Source organism: Tamandua tetradactyla, chromosome 5, assembly GCF_023851605.1.
Source record: "Tamandua tetradactyla isolate mTamTet1 chromosome 5, mTamTet1.pri, whole genome shotgun sequence".
Taxonomy (NCBI): domain Eukaryota; kingdom Metazoa; phylum Chordata; class Mammalia; order Pilosa; family Myrmecophagidae; genus Tamandua; species Tamandua tetradactyla.
The window spans coordinates 37,718,068-37,730,300 of record NC_135331.1 but is presented as its reverse complement, the minus strand read 5'-3'; the positions used below and the strand labels follow the sequence as shown (position 1 = coordinate 37,730,300).

The 12,233-nt window shown below is 37.2% G+C and overlaps 1 protein-coding gene across 3 annotated transcripts in view; it reads left to right on the top strand.

The window, feature by feature from the left end:
* TTC28 (tetratricopeptide repeat domain 28) overlaps positions 1–12,233 on the top strand; it is an 896,291-nt gene that overhangs the window by 598,371 nt on the left and 285,687 nt on the right. The gene's annotated exons all lie outside the window — the stretch shown is intronic.

The window sequence follows — 12,233 nt, the reverse complement described above, 5'->3', positions numbered from 1 at the left end:
TAAGTTGCAGTCACCTGTGAATGGATTGTAATATGTCTTGTCTGAATCTCTTGGGTTAGATTTAATAGCCTGCAAAAAGCTTCAGCAGAATCAATAAGCCTTTTACAGCCAACAGAGGTCTATGCATTTTGTGCCTATCTGGGAGAAATTCTGCCTCAGCTTAGCTGGAAACGGGTCCTTTTGTGGCCGGGAACACTTGCTTTTGCTTTCTGGATGTCTCTCCCATATATCATAATGCCACTTAGGCTCATGTAGCCATCGCAAGTGGAGAAGGAGCTTCCATTCTTCTTTGTCAGTTTCTGTTACCGTTCATAGTAGAGGTAATGCCAGTCAGAAATCTGCAGTTGCAGGATGCAGGGCACCGCCACAATGGCTTTTTCCATTCTTTCATTTCCAACTGGTGTCTGTCAGCTGGTAACCAGACTAGAGAGCAGGTTCCTACTTTCTGAGTGTTCCGTCTGGATCCCAGACATATTTTATGTGTGTGTGTCCTATTCATTACCACACCATGAGGTAGTCATTAGAAATATAATTTTTCCCTCTTTAGATTTTATTTTTAACTTAAGCCTCTCGAAATGTTTTGTAGAATTATATTCTTGAAATCCTGTTACTGAGAAAGGGTAATGTTAGGGCTTTCTATTCGGCAGAAAAAGGAAATTTCTGTGTCTAACCCAGAGACATTCAGGATTATTACCAGCAACTCTGGATGGTCGTCCTTCACTCCTGATTCATGTGACCTTAGAATTGAAGGGGGTTGATGGAAAATTTGGGCCAGTCAGCTTTTATGGCCTCTAATAAAGTGCTTTTTGTTTCCCAGCTTACTAGCCTATAAAATTGTTTTGAGGACCCCTTTGATTTAATTATACAATATCAAATAAATGGTAAAGAAGAAGAAAACAATGAAATTAGTTGAATTTGGAATCTCAAACAAGCTAGTTGGTTCTGTCATTTCTTTTTGTCTACATTAGAGTAAGGCTACAAAGTTAAAGTGAATGGTTTTGGACTCGGCCTTTGTGGAAATGGTTTATGGAGGTTCATTACAGTAACTGTTAAAAGTTGATTATCTTCTTGATCCACTGCACTGGTCCCCGTATTTTAATTGGCCTCACTGAAGTTTTGGGTTTGTATTTTCAAAGGCACATGGAGGACTTGTTTGTTCATTGATTTTCTTTTTTTTTGCTTGGGCAGGCTCCAGAAATTGAACCCCGGTCTCTGGTATGGCAGGCGAGAATTTTGCCGCTGAGCCACCATGGCCCACCCTGTTTTTGATTTTTAAAGGCAGTGTATATTCTACCCAGAGCTACAAGATTAGCTTAATCTTTTCACTTGAGGCTAACTTTATTAGCTTATTGGGGGAGTTAATATTTATTATTAAATGATTTGGAAAATACTTATATTCTGCTGTTTTAAAGACAAATTTTAAAAATGGTTCTTCCCAGTAGAAGAGTCTTCACTGTCTAAGAGACCTTCCTCAGAACTGGGATGAAGTCTGGGCATGTGTATTTTTAAGAAGCTTCTTAGGGAGTTCTGATGCATGTCTTTGATTAGGAATACCACTGCCTTGGACTTCCTAAACGCACCACTGGGCTTTGGAGCTAGACTGTGATTTAGTTCTCACCTCTGCCACTTACCTACTTACCAGACTTATGACCTTGGGCATTATACTACTGACCATACAGGCTGAATGTAAGGATCAAATGAGATAACTGTGTGTATTACCTCAACAAATATTAGCATCCGTTCTGGTTTTTATTTTTACTTTTCCCCTCCATTTCATGTTCATTCCTAGATGAGGTAATGTTTGAGGTGAGTTTGAAATTAGGTAAAGAAAGAAGTAGGGAAGAATGTTCCAGATAGAAGTAACAACACATATGAAGTTATAGAGGTGTGAAAAGGTAGCTAAAGGTGGTTAACAGCATGTATTTTGAAATCAAGTAGGATTCATATTTGTCCTCCTTCACACTTCTTTGCTCTTTGTCCCTAGGTAAATCATTTCGCTTTTCCAACAAATGGATGGAAAAAGAATTCAAAATGGAAATTAGAAAGTATCTTAAACTGAGAGAAAGTATAACATATAAACATTTGTAGGATGTTGCTAAAGCAGCACTTAGGGGTATATTTATAACATAAGTAGCTATAATGTAAAAGGAGAAAAGTACCATCTCAGTGATTTCAGCTTCTACCTTAAGAAACTAGAACAAGATGAATAAATTAAACCAAAGTAAGTAAAAGCAAGGAAATAATAAAGACTAGCTCAGCAATCAATTAAATAGGAAGTAGGAAAAAAAGTACAGAAAATTAATACACCCCAAAGCTATTTGTTTTTTTGTTTTTTTTGAGAAAATCAATAAAAGTGATCATCTCTAGCCAGACTGATCAGAAAAAAAAGACACAAGTTACCGGTATCAAGTATGAGAGAGCAAAATAGCAACAACAATAATAATAATGAGAGCAAATATGCTACAAATGTTAAAATGATAAGGGAATATTATGAATACCTTTATAACAATAAATTTGACAACTTAGAATGACCAAATTCCTTGAAAGAAGAAAACTACTAAATCTCACTCAAGAATAAATTGATGACCTGATATCCTTCTATTAAAGAACTAGTATTGATAAATTGGACCGCATCAAAATGATAACTTTTGCTCTCCAAAAGACACTGTTGAGAAAGCAAAAGGAAAACAACATCTCAATTTAAAAATTGACAAAGCTTTGAGTAGACACTTGATAAAAGAAGAAATATGAATGGCAATTATGACATAAAGAGATGTACAACATCAGTAGTCACTAAGGAATTGCAAATTTGAAACTGCAATGACCAACCATACATATCTATTAAAATGGCTAACATTAAATAGACTTACCACACCAAGTTTTGGCATGAAAGTGGAAGAATTGAAACTCCTATATGAGAGTTCTGCTGAGAATGTAAATTTGAACCACCTTGTCAGAAAACAGCTTGGCAATTTCCTACAATGTTAAACATACATCTACCAAATGACCCAACCATTCCACTTCTAGGTGTGCATCCTGGGGGAAAGAAAGTGTCTAGCACACACAGAATTGCGTGCAAATGTGTACAGCAGTTTTATATGTAGAAGCCCAAAACTGGAAACAACCCAAAATGTCCATCAGTAGGTGAATGGGTAAACAAATTGTAGTATATCCAAACAATGGAATACTTCTTACTAATAAAAAAGGAATAAATTGTTGGTACCTGCAACAGCATGGATGAATTTCAGAAAATTATGTTGAGTAAAAGAGGCCCAACAACAAAAGAGCACTGTTTAATTTCACTGTACTGTTTGATTTCACTTATATAAAACTCTAGAAGAACAGATAGCAAATCAGTGGTTGTCGGGGGACGGAGGGTGAGGTTTGGGGGGAGGATGGGGCAAGGACAACAGACAAAGATTACAAAGGGGCATGAGGAAAAGTTTTTGGAATGATAAGATATGTTCATTATATTGCTAGTGGTGACAGTTTCATACATTTAATATGTATGTCAAAGCTCAGAAAATTGTATACTTCAAATATATGCTATTTATTATATGTCATTTACCTCAGTTTAAAAAATTAACATACCACTTTGATACATCTGTGCAATTATACCTTCTTCAGGTCATTAGTATACTTTTTCATATTTGTGTTATTGTTCAACCATGGCATAAAAGTAATTTATCTCAATTTTAAAAGTTGACTGGAGGTATTTCCCTTGTGGAAGCAGGAATGGATGACTTGGGGTTGTGGAATGAAAATCTGAGAAATCCTTGTTTTTCTGTGAGATGGCATGGTAGCTTATAAAATTTATTATGGATTGTTAATTGTTAACCCTTTGGAGGCAAAGAATTACCCTTTGCCACTTACTGCTTCTTGCTAACCTTTGGCAAGTTACTTTACCTCCGAGCCACAGTTACACATTTTAGGGTTGAAGACAATCATCATGAACATATTTTAGTCATTAATGCATTTTTTAAAATGGGAGCATAGTCACAACTAAAGAAATATCTGGGGTAGAAAGTTAGCTGGGGCTTCGGGAGGATTCAAACGAAGGTAGGGTCATTTTATCATATTTGCCTCATCAGTTATTTGCCTGTGTTCTCTCTGTCTGTCTCTCTCTGTCTCTTGTCTTTTCTCTCTCCCTCTCTGTCTCTCCCCCTCAGAACCTTCATTTTCTCTGTGCACATGGGCCACACACAGGTACCCTGAACCTAGCCTTAATCAGCTCCTGCCCAGAATTGATTACTAGCTCCTAGTTTTCAGCAGAAACTCTTTGGAGTCCCTGAGTCCTGATAAATTCTTGAGACAGATCATCTAACTAGCTCAGTTGGATTCTGGGGTCCATTGAGGTATAATGAGCCATGGCTGAAAGGGTGGAGGAGTCATGTAGTCCAGTCACTAGGGACTTTGAGAGCAGATTCTAGAGTAGGGCTGTGCAAGACAAGCACATTGAATAATACATATGCTATAGAATATTGGTATTCCATGGATCAATAGCATCAGCATCACCTGGAAGCTAGTGAGAAATACAGAATCCCAGGTGATTCATAAGCACACTAAAATTCAAGCACTTCTATGGAGTGGAGTGCTCCACCCTGGCACTACGGATATATGGGGTCAGGTAATGCTTTTTTGGAGGGAGCTGTCCTGTACATTGCTAGATGTTTAGCAGCATCCCTGGCCTTCACCCACTAGATGGGTTAGCAACACCCTGCCTCCAGTTGTGAAAACCAAACATATCTCCAGATACTACCAGATGTCCCCAGGGGGTGGGAGGATATTTATTATTAAGGAATAAAAAAACAACTTGTGAAATATTTTATAAACTATTAATATCTATATGTCAAATTGATTAAAAGCCAAAGCCCATGTAAAAGGGTAAGTTTTATATCAGACTTACAGTTAGTTTTTATTTCTTCATGTCAGACTTGGTAACATTCTTGTAAACTTTCCTGCATGAATTTAAAAAGATTTCCTCTCCATTTTTTCTGATATACTGGCGAAAATATTAATTCACATAGATATCATGTACATATTGAATCTTAAACTCTGTCACTGATTTAATTATATTTGTTTTCTATTAAACACCTCTTGTCATTGAAGAGAGCCCTCTTTGAAGAAATCTCTCTGGGAAGTTCAGGCTCTAATCATTCAGGAAGTTCCACTGCTGTGACCAACTGTGGAGATGTAAAAACAGATCAAATCCAGTTAAACAATTACGTTCTAGTGAACAGATGTTTGAAGTTCATGAAACTCGTGCATTATAAAGGCCAGAATCATTATAGTGGCTTTCCTTAAACTTTTGATAATGATTACTGTAATTATTTTCAGTTTTTTTTTTGTTTGTTTGTTTGTTTTGAGAAGGAAACCAAGCATAGTTTACAAAGGGACTTAGTTGGCATCACCTAATGTGGTTTAAAGGTTCCTTTATTTCTTACTTATGCCACTATATAAATTCCCTTCTTGGAGGAAGGAGCCTGTTGTAGTACTAGCATTCAGTAGTTTCTCAATAGCTACTGTTGAATGGAAAGAATGGACTGAAGAGTCTCAATGCTGCATTGAGTTGTTGGCTCTTGCTGACTCTCCCCGTGGAATAGCACTTTGCTGTTTTCAGTGTCATGCTGAGAGCATCTTGAGAGAAGGACCTTTCTGATTCCTGGGCATGTTCTCTTCACAAGTCTGACTCTAAGGACATATTAAGCAAATTAATTCTCTTTTTTGTCAGCATATCTAATGCTTGTCCCTCATTATAAATGGGTGATTTCATTGTCCTAGGCCAAAGGGCCATTTTAAAACATGGATCTATGCATATTTTAAAATAAAATGAAAAGATGTATGCATAATTTGTTCAAATTTCCAGGGTTTATTATCCATATTTAGGAGGCAGAAAAGGGACCTTGCAGATTAACTGAGGCCTTATTTCCATCTCTTCCATGTTGGGGTCATTTTGAGCATTAACAATTAAATTTGAAAGATTCATTTCAACTTAAAATCTTTCACCATAGGAAAGAATTGACTGATAATGTCATGCATGTCTGAGGATAATGAATAGCCTTTTCCTTAGTTACCCAGTAGAAGATAGACAGCTTCTAAACTTTTTTAGTACTGGACTCGATAGATGGCCTCAAAAGTAGTGTTTGCTGCATCTGTGACCAACTTTGTGCTTGAATATTAGGTTCAGTCATTAACATATCACTGGGAAGACAGAGAAGCCATTCTTACATGTAGAATGAATTTTGAAGAAGAAATGCTTTACATAGTGTAAGACCTAAAGATATCACATGCTAAAACTTATGTTTTTCTTGTCAGCAAAGGGAGAGAAACTTAAAATCACCTTCAGGTCATGTGGATTTTCTGGATTACCCACAGTGGCAGCCGTGAACTACATTTGGGATTTTTCTCTCTTTTGCAAACGTGTGGGTGTTGTGTTCTGCTCTACCTCTCACATCTGGTGATCAGAGCTCAGGGTCAACAGGGGAAATGTCTGACTGTGCACGCAGATTTGCAGTTTGTCCATAAAAGATTTAGTGCTGTTTTTTCAGCCCTCTGTGTCAGGCTTCAACTGCATTAATGCTCATTAAAGAGCAGCTGCTTTGTGAACCCAGGTTTATACACAGAGCTGCCATTAATATCACCAGGAGTGGGTGGGTAGTGAGGAGTCAAAGGCTGTGGTGTGGAGCAAAATTAGGCTCCTAAGGCAAGATCAATAAAGCACAATTTAACTGCTTCCTAGGTTTGTTGTTTCAGTAATTTTTATTGAATATCCACTAGATGCCAGCCACTATTCCAGGTACTAGGGATACAAAGTTAAAAGGATAGCTATACTTCTTTTCCTCTCATACCCATCCTCTATTAGGGTAAAGAGATACTGAGTAAACCTTCATACCAGGATAATAAGTGCTACCAAAGAGGCCTTCACAGGGAACTGTGGGCATATTTCACAGAGAGAATAACATTTTAACTAGGTCCTGAAAGATAAAGTAGGAATCCCCAGATCTCCAGAGCTGGGGAAGATAGGACATTCTAGGCAAACTAAACAGAGGATATGTCTCAGAGGCATGCCTCTTTCAAGATTTGGCAGGCCTTTCCAGTCATTTAAATATAAGGAATGCCTAGCATGGAGGGAGATAAGACTAAATGGGCAGGCTGGGATTGGATTAGAGTGAAATTTCTTGCCATACTATGGATTAAGATTCCATATATTTTCCTGGTCAATGTGTAACTATCAATGCTGTTTTCTATCCTCTCTTGCCTACCTCCAAGCAGTCCTACCTAGTAAATCCCTGATTAAGTTAGTCTCTGTAGCAGAGGTGGCCCTGGGTCGTTAGCTAATGGAATCTTGTCATATCTCTGTAGATACAGATTTAAATTGACAATAGGACTGTACCATTTCTTCTCCATAACTGTCAAGCCCATGAATTTCCCTTACTTTAATCCTGGCTCTTCTCAACTTTTTCTTCTTTCCCACTAGCCACATGGCAAGCTCTAACATGTCTATGGCAAGTGTACTCTTAAGGGGGTCCCTACTATCCCACCTCCTGGTATCCATGCCCTTGTGTGATCCCTGTCCTTTGAGTGTGGTAAGACCTATGACGCTTCTAATCAAAAGAATGTGACAAAAGTGACTGAATATACATGATTATGTATACATGAAATTTATATAAGATTGTAGCACCCATCTCGCTGGAGTCCTCTTCCCTTTGCTGTCCGTGAGGAGCCAAGTGGCCATATTGGGGAACCCCAGGTGGCAAAGAAGTACAGGCAGCCTTGAGGAGTTGAAGGTAGACTCTGGCTGGACAGCCACCTGAAAAATGAAACTCTTAGTCCTACATCCACAAGGAACTGAATACTGCCAACCACCACACGAGTAGGGAAGCAGATCCTTTCCCAGATGAGAACCCAGACCTGGTCGGTACCTTGATTGCAGCCTTGCAGAAGGCCAAGCTCAGCTAGCTGTATGGACTCCTGACCCAGAGAACTGTGAGATAATAAATGGGTGTAGTTTTAAGCTACTAAATTTGTGGTAATATTCTTACACAGCAATAGATAGCCAATACAATGTCTCAATGGAGCAAAACAAGATACAGTAATTAGAATATCTGTTCTGGTTAAATACTTGACATCTGGCAATTAGATGTATAAATTTACTTAAGCATTTTTTGTGTGTCCTACCAACATTGTTAAGGAAGTGGGAAATCTTGATTTTCAACAAGCAACTGGTTCATCACCTTTATTTTCTAATTCCTAAAGAAGGTGTCCTAGATAGAGGATACCAGATGGAATCCAACAGCTAGAGTAGGAAAACTCTGAAATAACAGAAATTATATTGAGTGTAACAAAGAACAATGAAAAATAAAAGGATTCTTAAAGGTTTTCTTGAGAGTGTTGGGGAAGGTGTCAGTGGTGTCTAAAGTGCCACAAACTGGTAGTATGCCATAATAAATAGTTCAGGATAAACATTGACGATTGCTTTTTACATTCAGATAGTTTAAAAATGTTTACTGGCAAAAAAAAATAAGCATTTTAAAATCTCCCAGTTTTATAACAGTATTAAATTGATCTGTTTTTATATATTTTACAGATCATTCTTATAATATTTTCCCATTTATTATTAGTGTTATTTTGCTATTTGTTTCGTATCTCATAAGATCTTCTTAAAAAGTCTATGACGTACCCATGTCATAAAAACACCTGTTTTTATCCTAATTTTGGTAAATGAGTACGCTAAGGCAAAAAGAGGTTAAATAATTTGCCCAAGAGCACAAAACTAGTGAATTTGAGGAGAAAGACTTCAAATTGTCCTTCCTCTATATCAGCGGTTCTCAGAGTGTAGTCTACAGAACACTTGAGGTCCCTGATCCCTATTAGGGAATATATGAAGTTAAAATTGTTTTTATAATAATGCTAAAATGTTATTTGTGTTTTTTTAGTGTATTGATGTTTACAGTGATGGTGCAAAACAGTGGTGGGAAAAACTGCTAGTGTCTTAGCATGAATCAAGGCATGGCACTAAAATGTGCTGGAAGTCATTGTGTTCTTCACTGCCACAAACTAACAGTTAAGAGGGAGGAAAAAAAGCCTATTTCAGTTAAGAATGTCGTCAATGAATCAATAAAAAAATTAATATTATTAAATCTCAAACCTTGAGTGCATGCCTTTTAATATTCTGTGTGACCAAATGGGTAGTACACACAGATCACCTCTGCTGCATACCAGAGTACTATGGTGGTTTCATAGAAAAGCAACTGTGCAGTTTGATTTGCAAGAGCAAGAAGTAGTTTTTCTGTGCGGCACAATTTTTACTAAAAGACAAACCATGGTTGTCCAAAGTTGAGTATTTGGCAGAAATTTTATCAAAAATGAATGAGCGAGTCTGTCACTTTAAGGAGAATAAGATTTATTCAATTCAAGTTTTCAAGAGAAACTTAGAATTTTGTACAACTTTTATTTGCCATTGTGAGCTTTCTAGTACTTGAAGATTTTTCTGGTGAGATTTGTGATAAGGCTTTGATGTTGCTTAATGAAATTTGCCAATATTTGGAAGATCTGCAGATACAATGAGCAATATTTTCCAGATAACCAAATATATATGTTAAAAATTCCATTTAACAAAATTCGTTGTGATATACACATCACAGGTCTGCTTCTCTGTGTGGATGTATACATATAGGGAAATGTAAAAAATCCATTCAAAGTAAAATAGACAAATGGATTTTAATGTAACAAAGCACAATATGTTTATTGATATGGTCTTTGCTAACCTTTAAAATGTTGGTCCAGTTTTGGTATAGTATCGAGTAGAATATTCATAATAATCCTTTTTCCTACTACACATATTGGTATGAAGCTGGATTTTATTCATATACTTCAACCCAAACAAATCACAAGGGACTAAATGAATAAACAGATATGAGAATCCAGCTGTCTTCTACTACTGTCTTTTATTGCTTCTACTGCTGTCTTCTACTAAGCAAATGTTTTACATTTTACAAGATTTTTTTAAATGTAGAACAATGCCACTTCTCATTATTGTGTTGTTTTGTAGGATAGTTATTTTTCATAAAAGCATTTATATTAATCTGTAATGTGTTTATAATCTTTAAATGGAATAATATACAGACATTTAAAAAATGTTTCTCAAAGTTTGTTTCTTGTACATTAAATATTGATATGTGTTCTAGTTTGTTAGCTGCTGGAATGCAACACACCAGAGATGGATTGGCTTTTAATAAAAGGGGATTTATTTTGTAAGTTCTTCAGAGGAAAGGCAGCTAACTTTCCACTGAGGTTCTTTCTTACGTGGAAGGCACAAGATGGTCTCTGCTGGTCTTCTCTCCAGGCCCCTGGGTTCCAACAACTTTCCCCGGGGTGACTTCTTTCTGCATCTCCAAAGGCCTGGGCGGAGCTGCGAGTGCTGAGATGAGGAATGCTGAGCTGCTTAGGCTGTGCTATGTTGCGCTGTCTCATTTAAGCACCAGCAAATTAAGTCAAACGTCCTTCACTGCAGCAGGCACGCCTCCTAGCCGACTGCAGGTGTAATCAGCAACAGATGAGGTTCACGTACCATTGGCTCATGTCCACAGGAACAGAAGTAGTTGCCTTCACCTGGCCAAGTTGACAACTGAATCCAACTACCACAATATGTATCAACCACATAAACTAAAGCTCTTTGAAGTTTTCAGTATTTAAGAGTGTAAATACATCCTGAGGTCAAAAAGTGCTTTTAGAGCTGATACTTTATACTGAGTTGTTTCTTGTACCTCCATGCCTATTCTGAAAATAAAATGAAATGTTATAAGAAGATTAACTTTGATAAAGCATAAGATTTTTTAAAGATGCACATTCCTTTCACTAATGATGATGATCCTGTTTCTACTTTATTCCAACTATTAACCTTGATTTTGCTGTCAGGACAGAAATCTTCTGAGCGCATTAAGAAATTAAATTACATACAATTATCACTTTCCTCCATCACCCACATTTCATTTTTATTAAATAGAATCCATAAAGTAGGCTTGACCTGACTATACATCAGCCAATGTGTATCACCATATACCTATATAATAAGTATATGATGAAATTTGTTTTATTTTCATGACTGAATTATTGTTAGGTCATTTGTAGACCTTTCTGGCGAGTTACATTCAATTTTTATGGTGTGAAACTGTAAACTGTTTTACTGACCAGTTTATGTAGGTTGCAATCAGACTTGCCATTGAAATGATTCCTTAGCCTTGCAGTCTGGCAGCAATATAAATTGGAGTTGTTAATTACTCCCCTTCTATCTTGTATAGTAGATTCTTGGGACCACAGCTCTAGGATGATATGTATCTTGTGTAGTATTATACTCAGCTACTAGTAGCAGTGGGTTCTCTGACTTGGACCGTTTAATAACCTAATGAATATGCTAAAATTGAGTACAGCAAACTTTATTACTTTAATCTTTGGCCTATATCCTAGGGTATTTCACTCTTTCTCCACACTTGAGCTAAATGCTTTCATCACGTGAAAATTATTATTGAAAATAGCATTTACTAATGAAAATATTACCTTCAGTGGTAGGAACAACTAATAGTGGTTTTATTCATAGACCTCGAGATCAATAGTGACCGTGTTGTTGCTGGACCTTTGTGGAAGCTGCCAGGATCCCTTTTCCCTCGGTGAATGCCTCTTGTTTTTTTAAGTCTCCCTCATAGGTAAATGAAGCTATATATTCATATAAAGACATATAAATTAGTTTCTGTAGGTTTACACAGAGCAAAGATGACATAAGCACAGTCTATTCCTTACTATCTCCCCGTTTGCACCATGTAGCACTTGTAATACCATCTATCTCTCTCTGAATATCTTATGGCTAAAGACAAGTTACACTCATGCACAGAAGACTCAGTTCAAGCTCACCTGCTCTCCAAAGGCTTTTCTCACTTTCCCTCTATCCTCACTCACTGAACCCTGGTCCAGGTTGAATCGAACATCCCCTCCTTCATGCCCTGACTATACGGATTTCTTTTGAATCAGCTCTAATAGTTACTGCACTTGTTACGGGCTAGTACTCTAAGCCTTTCCATGTAAGGAACCATGTCTCTACCATTTACTCATTCTACAGATGTGTAGACCCCCCCATAAATGTCAGGTGCAGTGTGCGGTAACCCAGATGACTGAGGTATTGGGTGGTAGTAATGCAAAGGGCCCAGCCTTCTAAAATTTAGGCGTGATCGTCCCCAATG